The 25,113-nt window shown below is 46.0% G+C and overlaps 1 protein-coding gene across 1 annotated transcript in view; it reads right to left on the bottom strand.

Annotated features, from left to right (window-relative positions):
• LOC308574159 (G protein-coupled receptor kinase 5-like) overlaps positions 1-25,113 on the bottom strand; it is an 80,383-nt gene that overhangs the window by 54,251 nt on the left and 1,019 nt on the right. The gene's annotated exons all lie outside the window — the stretch shown is intronic.

Raw genomic sequence — 25,113 nt, 5'->3', positions numbered from 1 at the left:
GTTCTAAAAGAAAACAGCAAAATGTCATTTTCCACATGAAGAAACATGAAAGCCAAATCTCTCGCAGAAAGGTAAAAAGATGCACCGTGAGTTACACAGCCCATTAATTCCCTCCAAGGATGGAGGGAATCTCTGTGGTGATGTGACATCAGACCACACGGCTTGTTTTCATGCTCTTAAGAATGCAGCTCCCCCCCATTCCTAGTGTGGGAGAAACCACCTTCACAACCCGAGAGCCAGGATGCTGAGTTTCTCTATGGCAACCACAATGATCAGGCAAGGGGGCAGCCAGGCAAGCACTTGCTCCATGTTATCCCACGTTTATACTTTGTTTCTAGAGACTGATCTTTATATGTTTCCCGTCCATGCACCAGATCCCCTCTCCTAGAAGTGCAAGTTCATGGCGTGTTGCACACACCCACTGCATTTCCACAAACGCAACAGCAGCAAAAATGATGATAATGACAATATAAGTGATATCCACTTAAATAATTCTGCTAGCGCAAACACATCTGGTGCCCAGGAGAGCATACGCGGTAAGCTCTACCTCTCTTTCAAATCAGAACCAGTGAAGGCGGTGAAGGTCCTGCGTGAGTGCCTGGAGGCGGCTGGAGGTTGGATGGCGGCTAACAAATTGAGGTTGAATCCTGACAAGACAGAAGTACTGTTTTTGGGGGACAGGAGGCAGACAGGTGTGGAGGATTCCCTGGTCCTGAATGGGGTAACTGTGCCCCTGAAGGACCAGGTGCGCAGCCTGGGAGTCATTTTGGACTCATAGCTGTCCATGGAGGCGCAGGTCAATTCTGTGTCCAGGGCAGCTGTTTACCAGCTCCATCTGGTACGCAGGATGAGACCCTATCTGCCTGCGGACTGTCTTGCCAGAGTGGTGCATGTTCTGGTTATCTCCCGCTTGGACTACTGCAATATGCTCTACGTGGGGCTACCTTTGAAGGTGACTCGGAAACTACAACTAATCCAGAATGCGGCAGCTAGACTGGTGACTGGGAACGGCCACCAGGACCATATAACACCGGTCTTGAAAGACCTACATTGGCTGGGGAGGCCCAGCCAGATGGGCGGTGTATAAATAATAAATTATTATTATTATTATTATTATTATTATTATTATTATTATTATTATTAGAGCAGGCTGGATCAGGCCAATGGCCCAACTAGTCCAGCATTCTGGTCTCACAGTGGACAAGCAAATACATTTGGGAAACCTGAAAGTGGCACATGAACACAAGAGCTCTTACTGCTCCCAAGGCTCCCATCAACTGGTATTCAGAAGCATTCATGCCTCAGACCCTGGGTAGGGAAACTAAGGCCCGGGGGACGGATCCGGCCCAACCTCCTTCTCAATCCGGCCCACAGACGGTCCAGGAATCAGCGTGTTTTTACATGAGTAGAATGTGTGCCTTTATTCAAAATGCATCTCTGGGTTATTTGTGGGGCATAGGAATTCATTCATTCCCCCCCAAAAAAAATACAGTCTGGCCCCCCACAAGGTCTGAGGGACAGTGGACTGGCCCCCTGCTGAAAAAGTTTGCTGACCCCTGCCTCAGACCATGGAGGAAGAGCTAGCAGCCAATGACATCATCAAATTCTTCCATGAATTTGTCCAAGGCTCTTTGAAAGCCATCTAAGTTGGGGCCATCACTGCCACCCTGTGGGAGCAAGTTCCATAGTTTAACCATGCGCTGACTGAAGAACGGCTTTCCCTCCCTCCCTCCCTCCCTCCCTCCCTCCCTCCCTTCCTTCCTTTCTTTTATCTGTCTTGAGTCTTCCAACTTTCAGGTTCATTGGACGCCCACGGGTTCTAGCGTTTCTCCGTGCCACGCATTATTTTACAAACTTCTACCGTGCCACCTCTCAAACGCTGCAGCCTTTCCTGGTAGGGGAGCGGCTCCATCCTCCGAATAATTTGGGTTGCCCTTTTCTGAACCGTTCAAATGCAGCTGCGCTATATATTTTGATAAACGGCAAAATGGTATTGGCGGTCTTATTGCACTGCACCATGTGACCTTTCTAACACAGCTTGGCTTTTAGTAACTACCAGTAGAGGGACTTCTTGGCGGCTGCTCCCAGGCTCTGGAAACCATGCCAAGGGAGACTGATTACCTTCTGCCAGCAAGCAAAGGTAGTTTCGTTTAGACAGGCTTTTGGACCATCGGCAGACTGACAAAGATGCCGAATCTGATTTTTCTAACAAGCTGTTTGCGTTATTTGGACTGATGCTATGGTTACCAGATATTTTTCAATGAATCCAGTCACACTTTTTTTTGAAGCTGAGTAGCAACAGGGAGTCAGTAGTGGGGATGGTGAGGCAAAAGACCCTGGGCCCAAGCACACATGCATATTGTATAAAGGTGCAAAGCCCTTCTTTTGCACCCTGTGAAACATAAATGCGCAGAGTTTTTAAAAAACTGGGCAACGGCCGTCCGCCTGCAACTCCCGAGCCTCCCCCAAGCAGTCAAAACAAAGGGGGAAGAGGGCAGGAGATCTGTACTGCCGGACGTCCCCAGTTCCCTTTCGGCAGTGGTGTCAGCAGTGGAAGTCATATGGGGACTTCCAGCAAGGGAAAATGGCGGGCGCCATGGCAGCAAGCAGCTCCTGAAGCCAGCCAGAGCCAACTGCGCTACCAGGCTGGCTCCGGGCTGCTGAGGCTGCCACTGCCATGGTTCCCAGGGACAGATATGCAAATCTGGGGACTGTCCCCAGTAACTGGGGACATCTGGTAACCGTAGCTTTACCTGTGCGTGCGGGGGGTGGGACTCCATAGTTTAACTGTGCCCTATTTGGGGAAGTACTTTCTTACAAAAGTGTTAGCCACCTTGAGCAAAGTACTGCAAAGAACTGATTCTTCAGTTTGGCAGCACTTGTCCTCTGGAACTCCCTGCCCATTGATATTAGTCAGGCATCTCTGTGGTGCCTGTTAAAAAAATATATTTAGGCAAGCCTAACCAGACAAATAATGTCTGTGTATTTGTGTATATGTGTGTGTAAATAGTGTGTGTGTGTGTGTGTCTGTGTGTGTGAACAAATTTAAAATGCTGATTTTATTTATATTTTGATAAATGTTATGTCAATCCTTTTTTAATGTGTGATTTTATTGGCATACTCTCTCTCTCTCTCTCTCTCCCCCTCTCTCTCTCTCTCGTGTTAAACGCTTTATATAAATAAATGTTGGTGGAAAGCTGGGATAAGAAATTAACAAACAAATAAGATAGCCGCAAACAGTTAGAAACTCAGAGCAATTAAGGACAACCACAGTATTTGGACCAACTAATGTCGAGGAATGTATGAAACAAGCTCTCTGAAGTCACACAAAAACAAGATTAACAACGTAGAATCCAGTATCTGTTGGTTTTAATTTGAGCGTGCAGAAGCTTGGCAAAATATAATCTGATTTATAACCGCAACGTTCAGAAAGTCAGAGAAAATCTTTCTTTAGAAAATGCCCCCCATGCATTCCTCCCAAAATATCGGCGGCGGCTAATATTCACATATTCTCAGTTGATGTGCTGATACAGAAGAATTGGGTCAGACCCAGGAGACACGCACACCATACATTTCCCCCAAAAGAGTCCAGGGAGCTGTTGTTTGTTAAGGGTGCTGGGAACTCTGTGACGAGAAAATGACAGAGATATGACAACAGCCAGTTTTCAGCAAGAGACCTCTCTGGCTTCGCTCCTCCTTGGGTCCACCTCACATCCTACGTTTTTCTGGCTTTGCCACCAGGTCTCAAAGTGTGGGGTCCCTGCAGTTGGCGCTGCACCCACCAGAACTGTTCTGCTAACTAAGGAAGCAGGAGAGCCAGGGAATGCTTGGGAGTTTCTTACGGCAGCAGGGAAGCTCTGACTCAGAGTCAGCTAAGCCGGTTTTGTGGATCAATCAGGCATCAGGTAGTAAAAGGGAAATAGGCAAGAGGCAAATCATTCCCTAATAGCAAACCTGGGCAGCTGAGTGCACATCAGGTTCAAAACAAAATAGGGAAAGTGACAAAATAAGGTAGGGAGCTTCCAGGATGCATGGAATGCCAGCAAAAAGGGGATGGAGAATAGGAGTTTGCAAATAGAGAAGGAACTGACCTGCTCAAGTGCGTAATAAAGGTAAAGGGACCCCTGACCATTAGGTCCAGTCGTGGCCAACTCTGGGGTTGCGGCACTCATCTCGCTTTATTGGCCGAGGGAGCCAGCGTACTAAGCCAGCATGACTAAGCCGCTTCTGGCAAACCAGAGCAGCGCACGGAAACGCCGTTTACCTTCCCACCGGAGTGGTACCTATTTATCTACTTGCACTTGACATGCTTTTGAACTGCTAGGTGGGCAGGAACAGGGACCAAGCAACAGGAGCTCACCCCGTCACGGGGATTCGAACCACCGACCTTCTGATCGGCAAGCGCTAGGCTCTGTGGATTAACCCACAGCGCCACCAGTGTGCCTAATAGCTGATAGTAAATCTCCTGAGGTGGAAGGTAGGGAATTAAAAGATGGGACAGAATGTGTAGTTTGCCCAACACAGGGACATTTCAGGAAGGAGCACACACACACACACAGAGAGAGAGAGAGAGAGAGAGAGAGAGAGAGAGAGAGAGAGAGAGAGAGAGACTTCCTTTTGCTGCTGGGATACAAATTAAAAACCCAGCTGGTGCCAAACATCTTGCTCAGACAGACAGATGCCAACAAAACAATAGTCTGTTTGGGGTGCTGAGAGTTGTTAGGAGACCCCTATTCCTCTCACAGAGCTGCAACTCCAATAGTTCCCTGCTTTAAATGAGCACTGCAGATGTTTCCTTCGAGAATGGATGGGGAAGCTGTGGCAGTCCAGGTGTTGCTGCCACGACAGCTCCTATAGTCACTGAATCTGCTGGCTGGGGCAGAGTCCAACAACATGTGAAGAGTTCCAGATTGGGGGATCCCTGATTTAGGGCTACTCCCAAAGAGCCTCTACAGACCCCTGAATTCAACAGGCACAAGCTACGTCATCTCTGACCATTTCAAGGGGCCTATTCTGAGAAAGACGAGCACTTCGACAGGATCTGGATTAAGCTTGTTGCAGCTCTTATTCAACAGCAGAAGCCTGGTATTGAACAAGGCCAGGGAGGAGTTACGCCTCTATAGCAAGAAGGAAGATTAATCCATGTTTGCTGAAAAAGAGCAGGGAGGCATCTCTCGACACACCCTTGCGGACTCTGCATGCCCAAACATGCCAGCTGCACAACCTTTATCTTTATGAAGAACACTTCACAGTCCCTCCTGCCTCAAAGTCGCAACAGAGATAGATATTTCCTGCTCATATAGTGCTTAATAAACACAAGCTGTCGGGGGTACTGTGGTCCGACCCGTGGCCCCCCAATGCTCAGCCCCAGGGCATATTTAATGCCAAGACCTCAGTTCTGAAGTGCTAATAACAAAGAGGCCCCAGAGCATGTGCAGAAAGTCTTCCTTCAGTGTTCTAGTTTGCATGTAGCCCTAAGACAAAGAGAAGTTCGGGGCCACTGCACCCCTCCCTCAGCCCTGCTGCTGCTGCTGCTGCACTGCCTGGGAATAGACTAAGATGTCTTACTCAGACCATTGGTTCAGCATTGCCTGCAATGTATTCCTGCACTGCAGGGGGTTGGACTAGATGACCCTTGGGGTCTCTTCCAAACTCCACAGTTCTGTGATTCTATGCCTACACTGGCAGCAGCCCAGTTGACATTCACCCATGACAGCGTGCCTGGTGAGCTGCGTCCTTCTCCCTCCTTATTTACTTTCAGGAGGAATTTTAAAACATTCCGGTTTACCCAGGCATTTTATGGCTGTAAGGCACTGTTCCTGGTAAGCTTGAGATCACTGGTCAAGATAATGTTCTTGCTTGCTGCGTTGAGGTGTTTGGTGCCCTGGGCTCCTAAAGGAGGGAGAGAGAGATATAAGCTTCCTGCAAGAGTCTCTCCCAGCCTTGCCTGTAGATTCAGGGATTGTACCTGAGACCTCCTGTATCTGCTACTGAGCTTATGATCCTGGGGCTAAGTCATGATTTGGCTTAACATTACAGTGGTACCTTGGGTTAAGTACTTAATTCGTTCCGGAGGTTCGTTCTTAACCTGAAACTGTTCTTAACCTGAAGCACCACTTTAGCTCTCTCTGGGCCTCTCGCTGCCGCCGCACCACCGGAGCACAATTTCTGTTCTCATCCTGAAGCAAAGTTCTTAACCCAAGGTACTATTTCTGGGTTAGTGGAGTCTGAAACCTAAAGCGTATGTAACCTGAAGCATATGCAACCAGAGGTACCACTGTACATTCAAACCCAAGTTCCTCTCCTGCAGACAAATAGCACATGGTAAGCCAAGAAAAAACCTGGAAACAGCTGGTTTGCTTTGTTGTCCTCAAGATTCTGGAAACACTTCTCAAGATTGTGACTTTTTTTTTATAAGTAGCAAAGTTTCTAGGCCATAAACCTAAAGCTGTCCACTACTGGAAATGAAAAAGGGGTACCTATACGAGGTCTGAGTCGGATCAAGAAATGGGACAGAGCTGGTTTTAGGTGAGTTCGGAGATGGTGGAGTCCAGGGCAAAAGTGTCCTTTCACCTAAGCTGCACACTTCCCTGGGAGCTAAGACCAGCCAGCATAGGCTGGATCAGTGGGAAGCAAGCAGCACTGCCTCTCATCACTGGAGTGAGCGAGCAACTGAATGAGGCTTGTTTGAAGCAGCCAGTGCTGTTTGGCACCAAGGAGGGAACACCAGGAGAAAGTCCTATCTTCAGAATGGGGCTGGTGCTCACTGCTCAAAGAGAGCAGGGGTGGGTGGGTGGCAGGGTCTGCTGCTTTGTGGCAACAAATAAGGAGTTAGCAGCAGCCCACCTGAGGGCACTGGGACCTCAGTGGCTGCCCAGGTATACTGATCTCTGGCACCAGCCCTGACCCTGCACTGTTCTTTAAATGAGTGCTAAGCCCATACCACCGCACAGTGTTCCCGATCCAAAGAGGAATGACCTACGTTGCCTGCAGAAGGCACCAGGTTAAATCCTAGGCATCTTCAGGTCCCCTAGCCGAAACCCTGAAGAGTCGCTGCCAGGCAGGAGTAGACAGCACTGAGCATGATGCACAAATGGTCTGTTTTTGTATAAGGCAGCTTCCAGTTTGGAATTTTTCAACACTGCTCAGTTGGCAACTAGGATGAGGCAACGTGCATCTTTCTCTTCATTTTGAAAGATGATTGCAATATGCAAGGCGACTGGGTTAAGACACAGTTAGCCAGAAGAGTTAAAACTCCACTGAGCTGGCCTGGCGGTGTCACATTTTGGAGCAGCTTCCACATTGGCAAACCCTGCCAAAAGGGCTGGATCATTAGCTGTGTGTGGCACATAAGGAAATGATGCCGGAACAGTTTCCCTCCTCTTGCCACCCTTCATTCTCTGCCCCTCCTCTGATTTGATTTTCAGTTCTGAACAGGAAGATCCTGGTCAGGCCTTTTCCATGCGAGAGGGAGGGAGGGAGGAGCTACGCATGTGGCGCAATGTACAAACAGAACACACACACAACTGCTCTCTCTATCACTCTTGCAGGGACAGCGGCTGCAGAGTAAATTCAGTGGCTTCACACGGGGAAATGGAAGCAGTAGGAGCCACAGGCCTCTTCACATCCATGACAATTTTCAGATAGTCACATTTATACAGAGCAGTTCTAGACTTGTTTACTTGGGGGAACAGCCTCCCAACAATATGCCCAGAACTACCATCTTTTTAAAAATTGTGTTGCATCATTCCTGTTTCCTTTCCAGAGCACCTGCGGACCTCAGGATGAGGCTCCTTCGCCCTCCTCCCAGCCCAGATTAAGGGAAGCTTTCTATTTACCCCCACTTCTTTACACTTGGGTAAAACGCAAGCAATTGGCCCATGCAGGGCTGTGCAAAGAGTCAACAGAGCTGCCAGCAAACCTCTCCCCACAAGCATAAACAGCCACAGGTGCCTCTGCCCAGCTGGCCCATGCAGTGTTTGCCTTTCTGATGTTTGCCTAAGGCAGGCACAAGACCCAGTTGGTCTCCACAGCCAGGTCTGAGCGGCACAACTTGGGGCACACATAACAAAAGACCAAAAGGGAGGAAGCAGGAAAAGCCCAGCCGACAAGTTGGGGCAAAGACCGTAGCTCAGAGGTGCACGCTTTGCGTGGAGAAGATCCCAGGTCCAATCCCTAGCACGTCAAGGTAAACCTGGCACATGGCAACCCTCCATGTTCTAAGGAACGCCCCAGCATCACCCTGAGAACTGAGAAGGAGCCAGAAGGAAGGACAGCCTCCACCAAGCTTGATGTCAGCAGAGAAGGAGGGTCCCACTGCAGACAAAACCTCAGCCAAAAGGATTGAGTTTCAGTTAAAAACCAATAGGCAAGCCTTGGCTTTGGTGTCTTGAAGAATAGGCAGCTTGTAACCATAGCAGCTTGAATCTGTGGTTGTGCATATGCCATACATTTGAATCATGGGACGCTGGTGGCGCTGTGGTCTAAACCACTGAGCCTAGGACTTGCCGATCAGAAGGTCGGCGGTTCGAATCCCCAAGACGGGTTGAGTTCCCGTTGCTCGGTCCCTGCTCCTGCCAACCTAGCAATTCGAAAGCACATCAAAGTGCAAGTAGATAAATAGGTACAGCTCCGGCGGGAAGGTAAATGGTGTTTCCGTGCGCTGCTCTGGTTTCACCAGAAGCAGCTTAGTCATGCTGGCCATATGACCCGGAAGCTGTCTGCAGACAAACGCCGGCTCCCTTGGCCTGTAGAGCGAGATGAGCGCCGCAACCCAAGAGTCGTACGTGAATGGACTTAACGGTCAGGGGTCCCTTTACCTTTACTTTAACCATAGCAGCTTGAATCTGTGGTTGCGCATATACCATACATTTGCATCATACCCCCCACCCCAAGCAACTTAGTAACTGGTAAAAAGTAAAGTTAAAGGACCGCTTGACGATTAAGTCCAGTCAAAGGCGACTATGGGGTGTGGCACTCATCTCACTTTCAGGCAGAGGGAGCCAGCATTTGTCCACAGACAGCTTTCTGGGTCTTGTGGCCAGCAAAACTAAACCAGTTGGGATGCAATGGGACACCTTGACGGAAACCAGAGTGCATGGAAAAGCCATTTACCTGGAACAAATAATGAATGTTTGTTGGAGATGCAAAGCATCAAATCTGGGTATGTTTCAAACTCCCATGTTAAACAAATGGAATATCAGATTACAGGAAGCAATAAATGTGGTCAAATTAAGTAGTATAATTAAGGTGAGAGCAGGTAAACATTTTGATATAATTGTTATCGCAAAATGAAGTATGTTTATCATCTATTGGTATAATAAATCACAAGTCATATACACTGTAAATGCTGGAATGCATAACCATGGAAAACTGGGAGCAATAAGCAGGCAAATGTATTATTTTCTTCTTTCTCTTCATTTTATCTTCTTATATATTTATGTTTTCATTTACTACTACTTATATGATTTATTTTTATTTACTACTATTGTATGAATACTCTGATATACTTGCATTTTTTGTTTTCCTCCGATACAGAATATTGTAAATAACTATATATTTTGGAATAAAAAGCTAAAACTGGACGAAAAAAGGGAAAGAAGAGGAAAGTGTTCCTATTAAAAGCAACATTGCTGAAATTTGCTCCTTTATAAAACTGTTAAAGGTACAGGAGCCCCGTCCTCTCTTTCTCTTGGCCAAACTACTGCAGAGAAAACACTTTGGGTTTTAGCCAATTCTGGTCTTACTCAGAGTAGACCTATTGAAGTTAATGGGCAGGACTAACTTAGGCTTATTCATTTCAGTGGGTCCACTGTGAGTAGGACTCAGTTGGATGCAGCCTCTTTAACTTACATGGTCTTCCTAACTGGATTATCCTTTCTATGAATTCTGGAAACATGACAACAACAAAATGCCCACAAATTATCTGCCACATTCCAGAGTGGGATAAAGGGAAGGGCCTCAGATGAAAGGCAGGCATATGCGGAATACTGTGTCTCCCAGTTGCAAAGATCAACATCATGGGAGAGGTGTTTCGAGAAACAAGGTGAAACTGTCAAACTCCTTTGCTATTTTTTGCTGTTGGATGTTGCTAATGCAATCTTGTTATATTTATAGCACTGAAATGTTGTTGCTGTATTTGCTTTTGTGTTGCTTTATTACGCTGTTCTGCAATTGTTCTAAGGGGTTTGATTTTGAGCTGCATTTCTGTTCCACAGAATCAAAGAACTGTAGAGTTGGCAGGGACCACAAGGATCATTTAGTCCAACCCGCTGAAAGGCAGGAATCTTTTGCCCAACGTGGGGCTCAAACCCGCAACCCCGTGATTAACAGTCTCATGCTCTACTGACTGAGCTCTTCCAGGTTTCCTTTGTTCTAAGCTGCTTGGAGCATGATTTCTTTTGTTGAAAAACAGCATACAAATAAAATGATGAATGAATGAAGCAGACTGTGCTCGATTTTGGAAGACACGTTTTAAGAGTGAGATTGATACACTGGCATGTCCAGAGGAGGATGCCCAGGATGATTAAGGTCCAGAAATGAATGTCTGAAAAAGCTGGGTATTTTGCTTGCATAAAAGAAGATTAAGGGGAAGGACATAATAGCAGTCTTCAAATATCTGGTGCACGGTCAATCAGAAGAAGCAGCAAACTTGTTGCTCTCTGCTGCTTTTCCTTCTTATTTTACTGCATTACATAGAATTCAGATCAAAATACAATATAAGAAACAAAAGAAGCACTAAAAATATAATTAAGAATCAGTACATGAATAGTTCATGTATTTTTAGTGTTAGATTTTATGACTTATGTGGAAATTGTTTTCTGTTTGGTTGTGTACCTTTTGATGTGTTTTATTTATTGTTTATGACTTACGTTGGTAATTACAGTATGTAAATCTTGTCATGTTGTAAGCCACCTTGAGCATTGTTTTAACTATGATAAGACGGCATGCAAATTAAATGATGATGATGTGGACGTGCAGCAGCTCACAGATCACAGACCACAATTTGGGAACCCCCTTCCCGAACTTCCCGAAGTTAAGAGCAGCTCAACAGTGGAACAGACTGCCTTGAGAAGGGATGGGCTTTCCTTCACTGGAGGCATTTAACCAGATGCTTCAGGTCCATCTCTCAAAGGGTGCTCCGGGGCCAGCCGAACCATAAGGCCAGGTGAGGCAACCACCTCAGGCAACAGGGTCCCCCGGGGCAGTCAATCTCGATGTCAATTTCTCTTCCCCAGCTTGTCCTGATGTAGATCTCCACCCACCCCTTCTGCCCAGCAGGGAAGAGGAGCACCATTTTTTCATTCGCCTCAAACACCAAAACGCCAGCGCTGCTCCGGGGGTGCAATCCCCACCTCCTTGTTTTCCTGACTGGATGTCCATCTGCCTAGGGCTTTCGTGCTACAATCTGCATGGATGTTTAAAGGTCAAGTCTCGGAGGAAGGAATCTGCCAATGCAACCACAGCATGATTTCGCGACAGTCGAGGCCCCAATTTGGTTTGAGCCCTGCAGCCTCCTTAGCCGTACAGTTCATCCAGCCTCAATCAGAGTGATGTGGTGGCTAATTGCTTGCTACAGTTACCAAGGATTTATTGCCTCCTGCATCAAGTCAGGCAACCCTTCCCCATTGCAAATGTGAAGCAAAACACATCCGGTTGCCAAGATCACCCAGGCCCACCCGCCAGAGCGTAGCTGATAAACCGGCGACAGGAGAGGATCCAGTCGCTTCCCCTGCACTCCACTCCCACGAGCCAAATGGTTGTTCCACTGCCTGTTAGAGCAATGACTCGCATGCAGAAGCACAGCAGCCAAGAATGCCTATGACCAAGAACACACCCATGGAGCAGATGGGAGCTGGGAGGTGACATTTCACATCGTCACTTCTCCAAGTGCTGACTATGCTAGAGGGCGGCTTTCAGTTGCTCCGATCCAAAAGTGCTGTGAGTGCCCAGTAAAGCAGGGGTGCACAACCTCTGGCCGAACTACAACTCCCATCAGCCCTAGCAGGCTCACTAGGGCTAATGGGAGTTGTAGTTCAACAATATCTGGAAGGTCAAAGGTTCACAGGAAGGATTCGAAACCTGTGGGACCAGAGATTTACAGAAGATTGGAAGAAATATACGAACTATTTGAAGGGCAATTGTAATCAAGAAATTACACTAGTAGGACTACAAGAAGTTTTGTAAGGAGGAATATATGAAATATTACAAAGAAGAGAAAGAAGAGAGAAATTCGTTATGATATTTAAATGTAATAGTGAAAGTAAGAAATGTAAATTAAGTGGAAAAGACTGGAAAATTTTCAGATGTGATTGATGGAAGTAAAAAAAAATTGTATAAGATACGTATGTTTAATAATTGTTGAAAATGATATGTTAAAAAAACTAATAAAAATATATATTAAAAAAGGAAGGCCAAAGGTTCCCCCACTAAGGTAGTGACGCCTCAGTTCAAAAGGGGCCATGGACTAGAGGAGCAGGGTTCCTGACACACATTCCCACCTGCAATATCTGCAATATCTGCCCAAGCCCTGACACACATTCCCACCTGCAATATCTGCTTGCTGTTCAGTCTGTGTGTCATTTAAATACTTAATGGGGGGAAAGGAAGGGAATGGGGAGAAATCCACAAAGCCTATAAACACTTGAAGCCGCTTCGTCTCTTCCTGCCAAAGATGATCATAGAAGCAGACAGGCTGTTGAATGTAAAATAAAACTGTCACTTGGGGAAGGAGGTGAAGCCCACACATGAAACAGCAAGGCCTAAGTATTCTTCCGTTGGTTAACATCAGCAAACCTGCTCACGATAGCGAAGCTCTCTCTGACTGCGCTTTGCATTACCGGTGCAGCTGTGCACGCAGGGCCACGCTCGCGTTCAAAGCTACCACAAGACAGGAAGTGCTGCAGAGACAAACCCTTCCTCCGTGAATCACACACACACACACACAACCTGCTCAGCCTCTTCAAATGCTCAGAGATGCTGGGAGACACAAGGTTCAGATTCTCTGGGAGAAATAAAAAACCAAATCAATGGCTTACACCAGGGCGGTGCTTCGCTGTGATGTTGCTGGACTCCAGCATTCATGGCCAATGGCTGAGGATTATGGCAACTGTGGTCTAACAGCATCTGGAAGGCCACAGGTTCCCCATCTTTGCTCTAGTGCCAGGGTAAAGGTAAAGGGACCCCTGACCATTAGGTCCAGTCGTGACCGACTCTGGGGTTGCGGCGCTCATCTCGCTTTACTGGCCGGTAAGTAAAGCTTCTGGGTCATGTGGCCAGCATGACTAAGCCGCTTCTGGTGAACCAGAGCAGCGCACGGAAACGCCATTTACCTTCCCGCCGGAGCGGTACCTATTTATCTACTTGCACTTTGACATGCTTTCAAACTGCTAGCTGGACAGGAGCTGGGACTGAGCAACGGGAGCTCACCCCGTCATGGGGATTCGAACCGCCAACCTTCTGATCGGCAAGTCCTAGGCTCTGTGCTTTAACCCACAGCGCCACCCGTGTCCCTTAGTGCCAGGGTGGTGGCTCCCAAATATCTGTGAGAAACAACAGCTCAACTCTCCATGCATGTAATTGCTCATCAGCCCCAGCCAGCAAGGCAATTGATCAGGGATCCTGGGAAATGCAGTTCAACAACATTTGGGGAGCCACCACCTAGGAGCCCCTGGTTTAAGACCTTAGCTTCAAACGAAGAGCTCTGCTGGCTCAGACCAAAGGTTGAGCTTGTCCAGGAGTCTGTTGCCCTCTGTGGGCAGCCAGATGCTTTCTAGGAAGCTCCCTGCACAGAGCGTGAAAGCAGACCTCTGAAGACGCAGGCTGCTCTCCAGCAGCTGACCTCTAAAACTGGAGCTCCTTTCAGCTAGAGGGGCCAACTTTGTGAGCATTCAGTCCATGCACTAAACTGGGACAGAGGCCTTTCTCGCGCTTGTGGAACAGGGATAGAGAACCTCTTTCCACCCAAGGGCTGCATTCCCTGGTGGGCAATCCCTGGAGGGCCACATACCATAATCCTTTGGGGCCGTAGGCTACATTCAATCTGCACAAAAGTCCCAAATTTCTACTCTCACACCTTGCTTCCATCAAGGCAAGCATCACAGTTCCCCAACACAGTTAAAGGACACATGACAGCCAGGCAAAAGAGGGGTTGCTGCTCTGTTTCAATATAACTATACTAAACTGTGGAAAGAGATTAAGGAGGAGGTGGAAGTATGGGGAAGGATGAAGCTTTCCCTAGTGGGTAGAATCTCAGCCATTAAAATGAATGTATTACCTAATATGTTATTTTTATTCCAATCAATCCTGATTGTCAACAGGTTGCCTCAAAGAATGGAAAATAGATATCTATAAATTTGTCAGGCAGGGGAAAAAGCTGCAAGTTAAACATAAAATTTTGATTGATACAAAAAAAGAGGAGGCTTTGCCCTGCCAGACTTACAATTGTACTATGAGGCTGCTTGTTTATGCCAGCTAAAGGAATGGCTTGTATTGGAAAACACATATATTTTAGATTTAGAAGGACATAACTTAAAGTTCTGGCTGGCATGCATGTATTTGATATGGGAAAGCAGAAATTTATAAAAGCTTTATGAATCACATTATTAGGAGAAATCTGTATAGAGTCTGGGAGAAATACAAAAATTTGTTGGAAAGGAAAACACCTTTATGGTTATCCCCCATCAAGGCAATCAAAATTAAGAGAATTAATATGGATAGGAAATGGTTGACATATAGAGATTTATTGGAATTTACAGATAGTGAACCCAGGTTGAAACCAATGGAAGAAGGAGCCAAGTTACAGATTGGTTACAGTACCATCAATTATATGATTTGTTTAAAACAGGGCAAAAAAAAAAAAGATTTATGGACCAAAGCTCACAATTTGAAAGAGAGTTATTATGGAATAAGGATAAAATATTGTATAAAATGTATAACCTATTACTAGAATGGGAAACAAAAGATGAGCTAGTTAAAGTTTCTATGACACACTGGGCAATGGATATAGGGCATAACATAGATTTAAACCTCTGGGAGAAACTTTGGAAGAATGATTTAAAATTCACTGCATGTTATACACTGAAAGAGAATTATATGAAAATGATTCATAGATGGTATTTAACCTCAAGTAGGTTGGGTAAGATGTATAAAGCAGAATCAGATATGTGTTGGAAACGTAAAGAAATGGAAGGAACCTTTTTTCATATGTGGTGGACGTGTAACAAGGTTAAGGAATATTAGGAGATGATTAATAAGGAGTTGAAAAGAATGTTCAAAACAACTCTCCCAAACAGACCTGAAGCCTTCTTGTTAGGAATAGTTCGAACTGAAGTTCCCAGATGTCACAGAAATCTATTTACGTACACAACAACAGCAGCCCGAGTTTTGCAAGCCCAAAGATGAAAAGTGAGGGAGGTCCCAAGTAAAGAAGATTGACAATTTAAGATTACAGAATTTGCAGAATTTGCAGGTTTAATTTATAGATTACGAGAACAAGAATTCTTATCTAAAGAGGAGTGGAAAACCTTTGCTGATTATTTAGCAAATAAGTGTGCACAACTGAAAATGGTGGCAGCACTATGATAAATTGAACAGCATGATTAACAACTGAAAGATGTAAATTGGAGAACTGACTAAAATTGTTACAGTAAAACATGTAGGAATGATAGATAAGTAAAATGACCCATGAAAGGAGAAGAAGGGAAGTCAATGGATATATAGCATTGAGCAGAATGTTTATTTTGAAATGCATAATTTGAAAATTTAATAAAATCCATTAAAAAGAAAAAAAGAGGGATTGCAGCTTGGCTGTTTAGGGACATGTCCTAGAGTTCAGCATTGCAGGGGGGTAGTACTGAGCGCCTGATGGTCAGGCCTGGGGTTCCAATGTGTTTATGCTGTACAAATATGATTTGTTTCTTATAATAAAAGTTAATAAAGATAGTAAACATTCAAAGCTGAACAGTTTTCAGGGCTACGTGGAGCGAGGTGGAAACCTGTTAAATGCCAGTCCAGGCTAGAACGTTTGTCAGTTTGCATTAAGCAGACACTGGCATTTTAAGGTCATTAGCTATCTTACTTGTATTCTATGCATCTCAATACAGTATCCGGCCAAAGCCCTCCGGAGAGGGCAGGATATAAACAGAAACTAGGTGAGCGAATTGATCAAAAGGTCTGGAAGCAACTTGACAGAATGGGACAGGGATGTACTAGCAGAAACTCTATTGCAATTTTGCCAGGGAGCTTTTCAAATTCTAGGTAAACAAATAGATTGATTCACCAATACTTGGGAAGCCAGAAAAGAGGGATGCAGGAAAAGAGGGATGGCAGCCATTCTCATGTCAGCGTAATATAGCAATTAGAGTGGTGGACTAGAACCTGAGAAACCAGGGTTCAAACCCCCACCAAGCAGAAATTCCCCGCCGGACCCCTACACTAATACTAGCAAAGCGTGCTTTGCTAACTTTGCTTCTAGTCTGCATCAGTGGTGGTTTCCCCATAGGACTCGGTCTTATCTAATATCTGCAATACAGCGATGATTCATTTATGAACCTGCTTTAGTTCAGTAACTAACAGGTGCAAAAGAATTGAGCACTATAAGGGTATTTACAGGTGTCCTGACAGAGCATTACTGCCTGAAGATGAAGGTGAAGAAGAGGTTCCAGCCCCAAATAAAATGTGGTTATTATGGTTTGGGCAATTCGCTTTATGCATGGAAACTGAGCGCATTCTTCCCTTATATAATCTGTGTAGCTGCTGTCCCTGACATTGCCTGCCATTAAAATGCTTAATAAACACATATGCCTAATGTGTCAAATTTCCCATTTTTCAAATTGCACATTGACAGCTTTCCAACGGCACATTTCCCCCCTGAACTCTGTGTTTTTGTGCCGAACTGCACACAAAAAACCCCACCTTCACTCAGTTATAAAACGCACTTGGCCAGTCACTATTTCGGAACCTAACCTACCTCGGACGGTTGTTGTGAAGGGGAAAGAACCACACACGGCGCTGTGAGACTCCATGGAGAAAAGGCAGGATTTCAATGCAATAAGAAAAACAAAATAGAAGTTACAAGGTATGCATGACTCTGTCTCTAGGACTATTCACATGACATGCAGCCTTTAGTCTTTAAAGCAGAGGAAATAGAGAGGGGATTTTTCTGTTTATGTGTTCTGAAGGATGATACTTCCTCTTGGGCCGTCTATCCAAAAGCAGATGGAAAACGGGAGGCTCAATATGGACTTTGAGCTAGAACAGAGAGAGGACAGCTGGCAGTGCCATCCTATGAAATGCCAGCAGTAACAGCACCCTGGGACACAGGCAGGGCACCATCTTGAGGAGTTTCAGGGCTGGTCTACGGACCGCAGCTGGGGCAGAAATTTAAAGGCAAATCTACCCATCTCCCACTTTCCAAAGCAATACGCAAACCGAAACACAGCCAGCCTTCAAAATTCACACTTCTCCAAACTTTGCAGTGCAATTCTCCAGCCAAGAAACCAAACAGCACATACTGAGGTAAATTGTGCATAGGAACATAGGAAGCTGCCTTACACCAAGTCAGACCATTGGACTGTCTAACTCAGTATTGTCTACACTGACTGGCAGGCAACTTTCCAGGGTTTCAGACTGAGGTATCGCCCAGCCCTACCTAGAGATGCTGGGGGCTGAACCCGGGACCTGTATGGAAAGGAGATGCTCTAACCATTGAACTATGGCTCTTCCCCAACTGCCTTATGCACAATCACTGCAACAGGAGCCAACTCCTATGCGCCAAGGTCCCTTTAGCCCCACATTAAAATATTTGAGGGGTACAGGGCCCCCAGTTGACGGGCATTGCCTTTCAAATGGTGTGTTTGCACTGCATCTTGTGATCAGTTATGGGGTTTACCTGGCCCGCAATTCAAGTTGGCACCCGTGAACACCACATCTGAGCTGTAATCAAGACCAGGGCTTTTTCATTTGTCTAGCAGCCCCTTTCCACGGATTTAGACAAAAGGCTTCCTAAATCAGGTAACACAGAGTACTGTATATCAAGGTTGTTGTTTTCTTAACCAGTGGTGGAGAACTTAAGACCCTCAAAACCTTGTTGGACTCCAGCTTCCATCAGCCTCAGTCTGTGGGTCCCCAGATGTTGTTGGACTACAACTCCCATCATCCCTGAGCTCTGGCATTGCTAACAAGGGGTGATGGGAGTTGTAGTTCAACAACATCTGGGGACCCACAGGTTGAGAAAGGCTGCATTAGAGTGTTCAAAGCACTCAAACATCATTCTCCACATCCCTTACATCCACCATGACAGGTAGGCAGGTATTATTGTCTGCATATTATAAAAAGAGAGGCTTTCCTGAAGCTACCTAGTAACTTTGCAGCACAGGTGAGAGTCAGGCCAGAACTTTCAGCTACACAGCTGTGTCTCAAAGCTCATCTGTTTGCAGCTGACGGTTTCAAGAGATCTGAGCTCAGAGGCGTACCTAGGGGTGGGCAAAACCAGCCCCCACTGGGGACGCAGGCCCACAGGTGCGTGTGCAAAAATTTACCTTTCTATCCCATTCCACCTGCTCTCATGCCCATCTGCGAGTAAGTGCCAACCTTTCTAAGCATGACGTTGAAGAAGCAGGTTCACTACGGCATAAAATAAGCACAGTTACATGTGTGTGTTTCACACCAGTGAAGGGGAAACTCCAGCCCAGGGGCCGAATGCGGCCCTCCAGGTCTCTCTACGTGGCCCTCGGGCCTCTTCCCTGCCACAGCCCTTCTCCCCAGGCCACAACCCTCACCAACTCTCTCCTGTGACTGTTTTTTCCTGGCCAGAATGCTTCTCTGAACTCTTATAATGGTTCTTGCTTGCCTAGACAGAGAAAATGGAGGGGAGAGGTAAATTAACTAGTTGCTGCACCCCCTTTTGCTCCTGGCTGCACCCACCATGGGCCTGTGTCCCTCAGAAGGTCACCTAGCAAGCAATGTGCCCCTCAGGCTGAAAAAGGTTCCCTACCCCTGTTTGACACCATCACAATCTAAAAACTCCCCTTTATTGGGAAAGGTGTCTGTATGCCACACAAACAGCTATTGATATGCATGAGATGCTCAATAAAAGAGTTGTTGTATTTTGCTGCACGGTGATCTCCTGATGCCTTCCTCTCCCACCCTAAAAAAGGTAAAAGCAAACCCCAGAAATCCTCACTCCAGTTATGCTGCTCTGTACAGATATTTGCAGGCCACCAAGGGAGCAGAGCTGAGAGTGCTCCTCTGGGAAGAATATAACTCACTACTATGAATAAAATGGCAACGCAAATTAATTAACGGAATTACATCTAGGGCATTGGAGAGTGCATGTCTTTTTCGATCCTTATCTGAGTCAGCTTCAACAGAGTAAAACCCTCGCTTAGCACAGGGAGGGGTCGCATCCCACTGCTAACACCAGGGGGCTAGGAGGGGGGTGGGGGGGGAAGAACGAATATTGGTGGGAAGACGGCCACAGAATAAAACAAAGGTGAAAAACTTCCAGGTTCCATTTGGAATCAGTTCAGCAGACCAGACTTAAGGAACATAGGAAAAGCCTTCACACCAGGGCAGACTATTAACCCAGTAACACAAGAAGATCCTGCAGGATCAGGCCCGTGGCCCACCTACTCAGGATCTTGTTCTCCCAGTGACCAACCAGTTGCTTGTGGGAAGCTGGGAAGCAGGACCAAAGCGCAGCAGCATTCTCACCACTTAACCTGAAACTGTTCTTAACCTGAAGCACCACTTTAGCTAATGGGGCCTCCCGCTGCTGCCGGAGCACAATTTCTGTTCTCATCCTGAAGCAAAGTTCTTAAGCCGAGGTACTACTTCTGGGTTAGCGGAGTCTGTAACATGAAGCGTCTGTAACCTGAAGCATATGTAACCCGAGGTACCCCTGTATATATTCATATTCAGCTCTGACAATCAATCGCCACATCTAGAAGAAATGTGAATTGCTTTGACAATCAACATTGTGTTGTGGCAAATAAGTACTTCCTTCGGTTGTCCACAAGCTACTGCCAACCAGTTTCAACTTTATTCAATGTGGGGGAGCTACTCCCTTTCCTTTTGCCATGGGGGGGCAACAAGTGAAGCAGAACAGTGACACCTGGATTCCTGCAAGGACAGGACTTTGCTGCTGGACCCAACTTGGGAGTATTATTTTTATTGATTGATTTATATACCGCCCTTTATCCAAAGAACCCAGGGCAGCGTACAACATTAAGCACATAATTTACACAGCATAATAATAAAAAAACCATAATACATAGCATAATAATAAAATAACCATAACAACAGTCCAGATTTACCAGGCCATAGATTATTTAATAGCCAAAGGGCTGGGTAAAGAGGCATGTTTTGGACTGGGGCCTAAAGACAAGTAACAGTGGTATCAGCCAAGCCTCTCTGGTGACAGCATTCCACACACGGGGAGCCACCACTGAAAAATTACTGGCTTGTGGAAAGGGAAGGGTGAACATACCTGGAAACTTGTGTTAACTTACTCCTGCACATGTCCCTACAAACCTTGAAAAGGCTGGGGTAGACCTTGCTATAAAGAGCCTGGCATAAGGGACAAGAACCCACACAATTTGTTGTCCAAAACTGATGACTCCTAAGAGGAAATTACACTGTTTTGCTTTACTGCTGTTCGTTTCCAGCAGTGGAAACCTCGGTTGTCGAACGCTTCAGAAGCCGAACAATCCGGAACCCGAACACCAACAACCCAGAAGTGAATGCTTCCATTTTTGAATGATTTTCATTCTTTGCCCACTGACTTTGCAGCCAGCCCTTTGATCCTTGGTTTTTGAACTTTTCGGAAGCCGAACGGTCTTCTGGAACGGATTACGTTCAAAAACTGAAGTTCCACTCTGATTCTTAAGGCTGTGGATATAGCAAGAGAGTGGCTGGGTTGCGCACACACACTTATTTAAAACCAGGGGTATCTAACTTTCTGCCCTCCATATGATTTGGGCTCTCAATTCTCATCATTCCCAGCAAGTAGGGTCAATGGTCAGGGACCATGTGGTCCAGAAACGAAAGACCCACCCCATATGGGTTAGCCCTGGTGTAACCTAATTCCTTGAGGAACGTCTGTCCCTGTAGCAGCCTGTCCATGGCTTAAGATCTGCCAAGAGGCTTTTCTCACTTATTATTATATCAGAGCAGACCAGCCAATGGCACTGAGAGTGACAGGATGAGCAGAGAGGAAAAGAAAACATCAAGAATGACCACGTTCTGAGGCTACTTCATGAGAGAAGGGGAAATATGCAGCTCTGTGTTCCAATGGAAATTTAACGATTTGCTTTAGTTAAAAGAAACATGCCAATAGGTGCTAAGGAGGTCATATTAGCAGAGTGACAATTCCCAAAAGTCCCTGGGAAGAGGGATTGATAAACTACTGTGAGAACTGTGAGGGAAACTGGGGTTTCGTAACAACTTGCAGCACCCTTAACAAACTATACTTCCCTTTGGGGGAAGCCAGGACTGTTAAAGTGGTATAACAGTGCTCTAAATGTATAGAACAAGTTGGGCAGTGAGGAAACAGCTAAGGCACAGCTAAAAGCTGGCCAACTCAGGAGGCAAATTCCTTCCAGCAACTCTTTTGCACAGAAGTATTCACTAAATACCTCAAGAAAAAAACTTCCCTATTCAAAATTCTGTTTGCAGCTGCAGGCATACATGGCGTATTCATTTTAAATGAACCGAGAGGGGGAAAACATACAGTTTTCAAAATATGAAAGCAGAAAGCTCCATCCTACAGCCGATGTGTTTGTAGCTTTCCATCACCAAGGAGACAGCTAAGCACATTCATTTCAGTGCATCCTTGGGATAGTTATCGAGGAACTAAGAAAGCAGACTTGGCTGGGTGTCCTGCTCCACGTTATCCTCACAACCCCCCACCCCCCTTAAGTGGGGCTTGGCTGAGAGATGGAGACTGGCCCAGTATCATGCAGTCAACCTTCTGAATCCAGCACTATTCCCTCTGCCACAATGGCTTTCTTAAGACTAGATTTAAATGCAGGTTTGGAGAGAGTGGAATCCAATCCTCTGATTTGCAAGGCAACACGAGTGTTAGCCAGTGGCAGCCTCTAGCATGTTGGCACATAGACCCATTCCCTTTCAGGACACACTCTTGTTTAGGAAGATAGAAGCTGCCTTGTCCCATTGGTTCATGTAGCTCAGCATTATCTACACAGGTTGGCAGCAGCCCTACCTGGCAATGTACAGGATTGAATTTAGGACTTTCTGCATATAAGGCAGTTGCTCTACTTCTGAGCTACAGTCCTTGCAGCTTTCTTACAGGTCTTTGATAACCTCCCAACTACACCACTTCTCCCTCCAAAGGTGGTTGAGAAGAAGACTTGGCTGCTTTCTTGCAACTACAATTTAGCTCCCTCCTTTCTAAGACTGGCTAGAATGGTTGGGAAGGTTGGGCCTGGTTGTATCACTTCAGGGGATGAAACTGCACCTGGTGCATGTCTTTCTCTCTCACACACACATCCATTTTACAATGTGTACCTATTGTGTGATCTTTGCTGGTCAAGGTTTCCCACTGTTTGCATATTCAGAGAATCAGCCACATTAGCTACAGCAATTTCCTCCATGGAAGTGACAGCTGCATAGGAAATGTGTTGCGCATGAAACATTCTTGAAACAATATCGCCCATTTGCCAAATGGGCGGGCATGGAACAGCCTTACCCACAGTCCTTTGAAACCTCTAATTTGTGTAGAACAAATAAGGATCGGTCCATAGCTCAGTGGTAGAACATCGGCCTTGCAAGCGGAAGGTCCCAGGTTCAATCCCTGGTGCCTCCAGACAGGCCTGAGAAAAATCTGTCTGAAACACTGGAGACTTGCTGCCAGTCACTGTGGACAAGGGGGAGATAACTGTGGCCTCCTGGTTTTGGACCTCAACTCCCATCAGTCTCAGCCAGAATGATCAAGGGTCAGAGAAGATGGGAGTTGTAGTCTAACAACATCTGGAGGGCAAAAGTGTGCCGCGGGGCAACATAGATAATACGGGACTGGATGGCTCAGTGGCCTGGCTTGGCGCAAGTCAGCTTCCGTCATTCTCTGTTCATATATCTAACTCAGGGCAGGACCCCATGGCAGAGGCTACCACTTCCAATCGCTCCATATGCTGCCAACATGCTTCCCACCTGGATTAAATTTTGGCTTTCCAGGAAAAGTGCCCTTCAAACCTGGAAAAAAATGTGTTCCTTGTTTCAGAAACACTGTAACCAGACAGAACTTATGGCTCTGACTCCCAACAAAATTAGTCATTCTAAGAGGCCTGAAGCCCAATTACAAAACCTTTAGGAATTCTGGAACTGCTTTATATTCTGTTTTGTAAAGGTTATGTAGGGACAACCCTTATTTCAGTAATGAGTTACATTTGCATCATATGCCCCATTCATTCCAATGGTCAAGAAAATGTTCTCCTTGAACCAGAGGGGTGGGCTTCCTCCGAATTTGCCCTGAGCATCCCGAAAAAGAACAATCCCGACAGACCCGCCACACATATCAACATGGCCAATGCAGCAAGTTTGCTGAAGTAGGGATACTCGGACCAAATCAACATGCTGGTGTTGCTGCATCTTGGTGGAGATTAATACCAATGTTGAGGAGGTGAAGATAAAGCTTGCAGCACCTGTTTCCCTGTGATTTAGGTTTTCTCCTTTATCTTGGAATAATCAAAGGGCTCTGCAAAGGTTACACACACTCTCTTTCTCTCCCAATATGCCAAGATTTTAGACAGAGCTGTGAGCATCAGGTAAAGCTTTCTAATTGCCATGGTAGTATTTAGCTCACTCATATAAGTGGCAGCATAGTTCTGACCTGCAGAGCTATGTGAAGTCTCCATCCCTAACCACCAAATGGCCATATAGATATATATATATATATACACAGTATTTACTGTGTTGGATGCAATTTATCTGAGAAATTTAGAATTTATTTTCATTGCATTCATCAGCACCAGTTTGAAGCATCTGAAGCACACCTCATCTGTGTAAAGCATGTGCCCTGCCTATACCCAATGTCATTTAAACCCTGGCAGCATGCGTGAACATAGGAAGCTGATGGATACTGAGTCAGACCATTGATCCACCTGGCTCAGTATTATCTACACTGACTGGCAGTGACTCTCCATGCCTTCTGGCAGGGTTCCCTCCCACCTGGAGGTGGCAGCAATTGCTTGAACCTGAGACCACCTGCATGCAGAACAGATGCTCTATAACTGATCCAGGAATTGGTGCAGTGTGTTATGTGGGCCCCAAAGTGAGATGCACTTTCTTGCTCTCATTTGCAAAAGGTGCCCAGTAAGGGCACCAATGATGATGATGATGACAATGATAATGTATGTCCAAAGCATCTTGTAGTAGTAGTGGTAGAAGTGATGAAGATGATGATGTATGCTTTCAGTGTCCAAAGTCTTTAATTTGCACATCCTTGCAAAGCATTATAAGACGATAGACTATGTTTAAAAGTCCCATTTTACAGATGGGAGTACAGAGGCTAAAAGATTGCACTTTAGCCTAAGGCCTACACACAGGTCATTGGCTGCAGTGGGATTTGAACCCTTGGGCAAATTCAAAATTTTGTCTATCCCCATTAATTTAAAAAAAAACCCTAATGAGGGGAGGGACTGGAATATAAAACAGAGTCCACCCCCATTTTTAAAGGCTGCTAAATTACCATAATGGTCACAGTATTGAGGCTATGATTCTGCACACACTTATTGGGAATAAGCCCCACTGAACTCCAGGAAGCCTGCTTCTAATCTAAAGAAGTATGCTTAGGGTCATACTGCTAATTTAAGATCTCACTTTCACAAAGAAGGCAGTGGCTCCTTTCTCTGGTCGTTTTCATTTGGGAAGCAAAATAATTCTTGCTGGTCCACCATTCTGGACCTGCTCTCTGCAGATGCCCCCTGGGCTCCCCCCTCCTTCCACTTGTTGGCCTAGGCCTGAGTTCAAATCCCTCCAGCTCCACCGGGTGCCATTGGACCAGTTCCCACCTCTGGGCACGACCTACCTGCACCGACACAAAGTTACACCCACGGGCGCACACGCTTTCTCTGGGCGCTCCGGGGAAACCCCCAT

Source organism: Podarcis bocagei, assembly GCF_964188305.1.
Source record: "Podarcis bocagei genome assembly, chromosome: 15".
NCBI lineage: Eukaryota > Metazoa > Chordata > Lepidosauria > Squamata > Lacertidae > Podarcis > Podarcis bocagei.
This window is presented reverse-complemented; position numbering and strand designations above follow the sequence as displayed.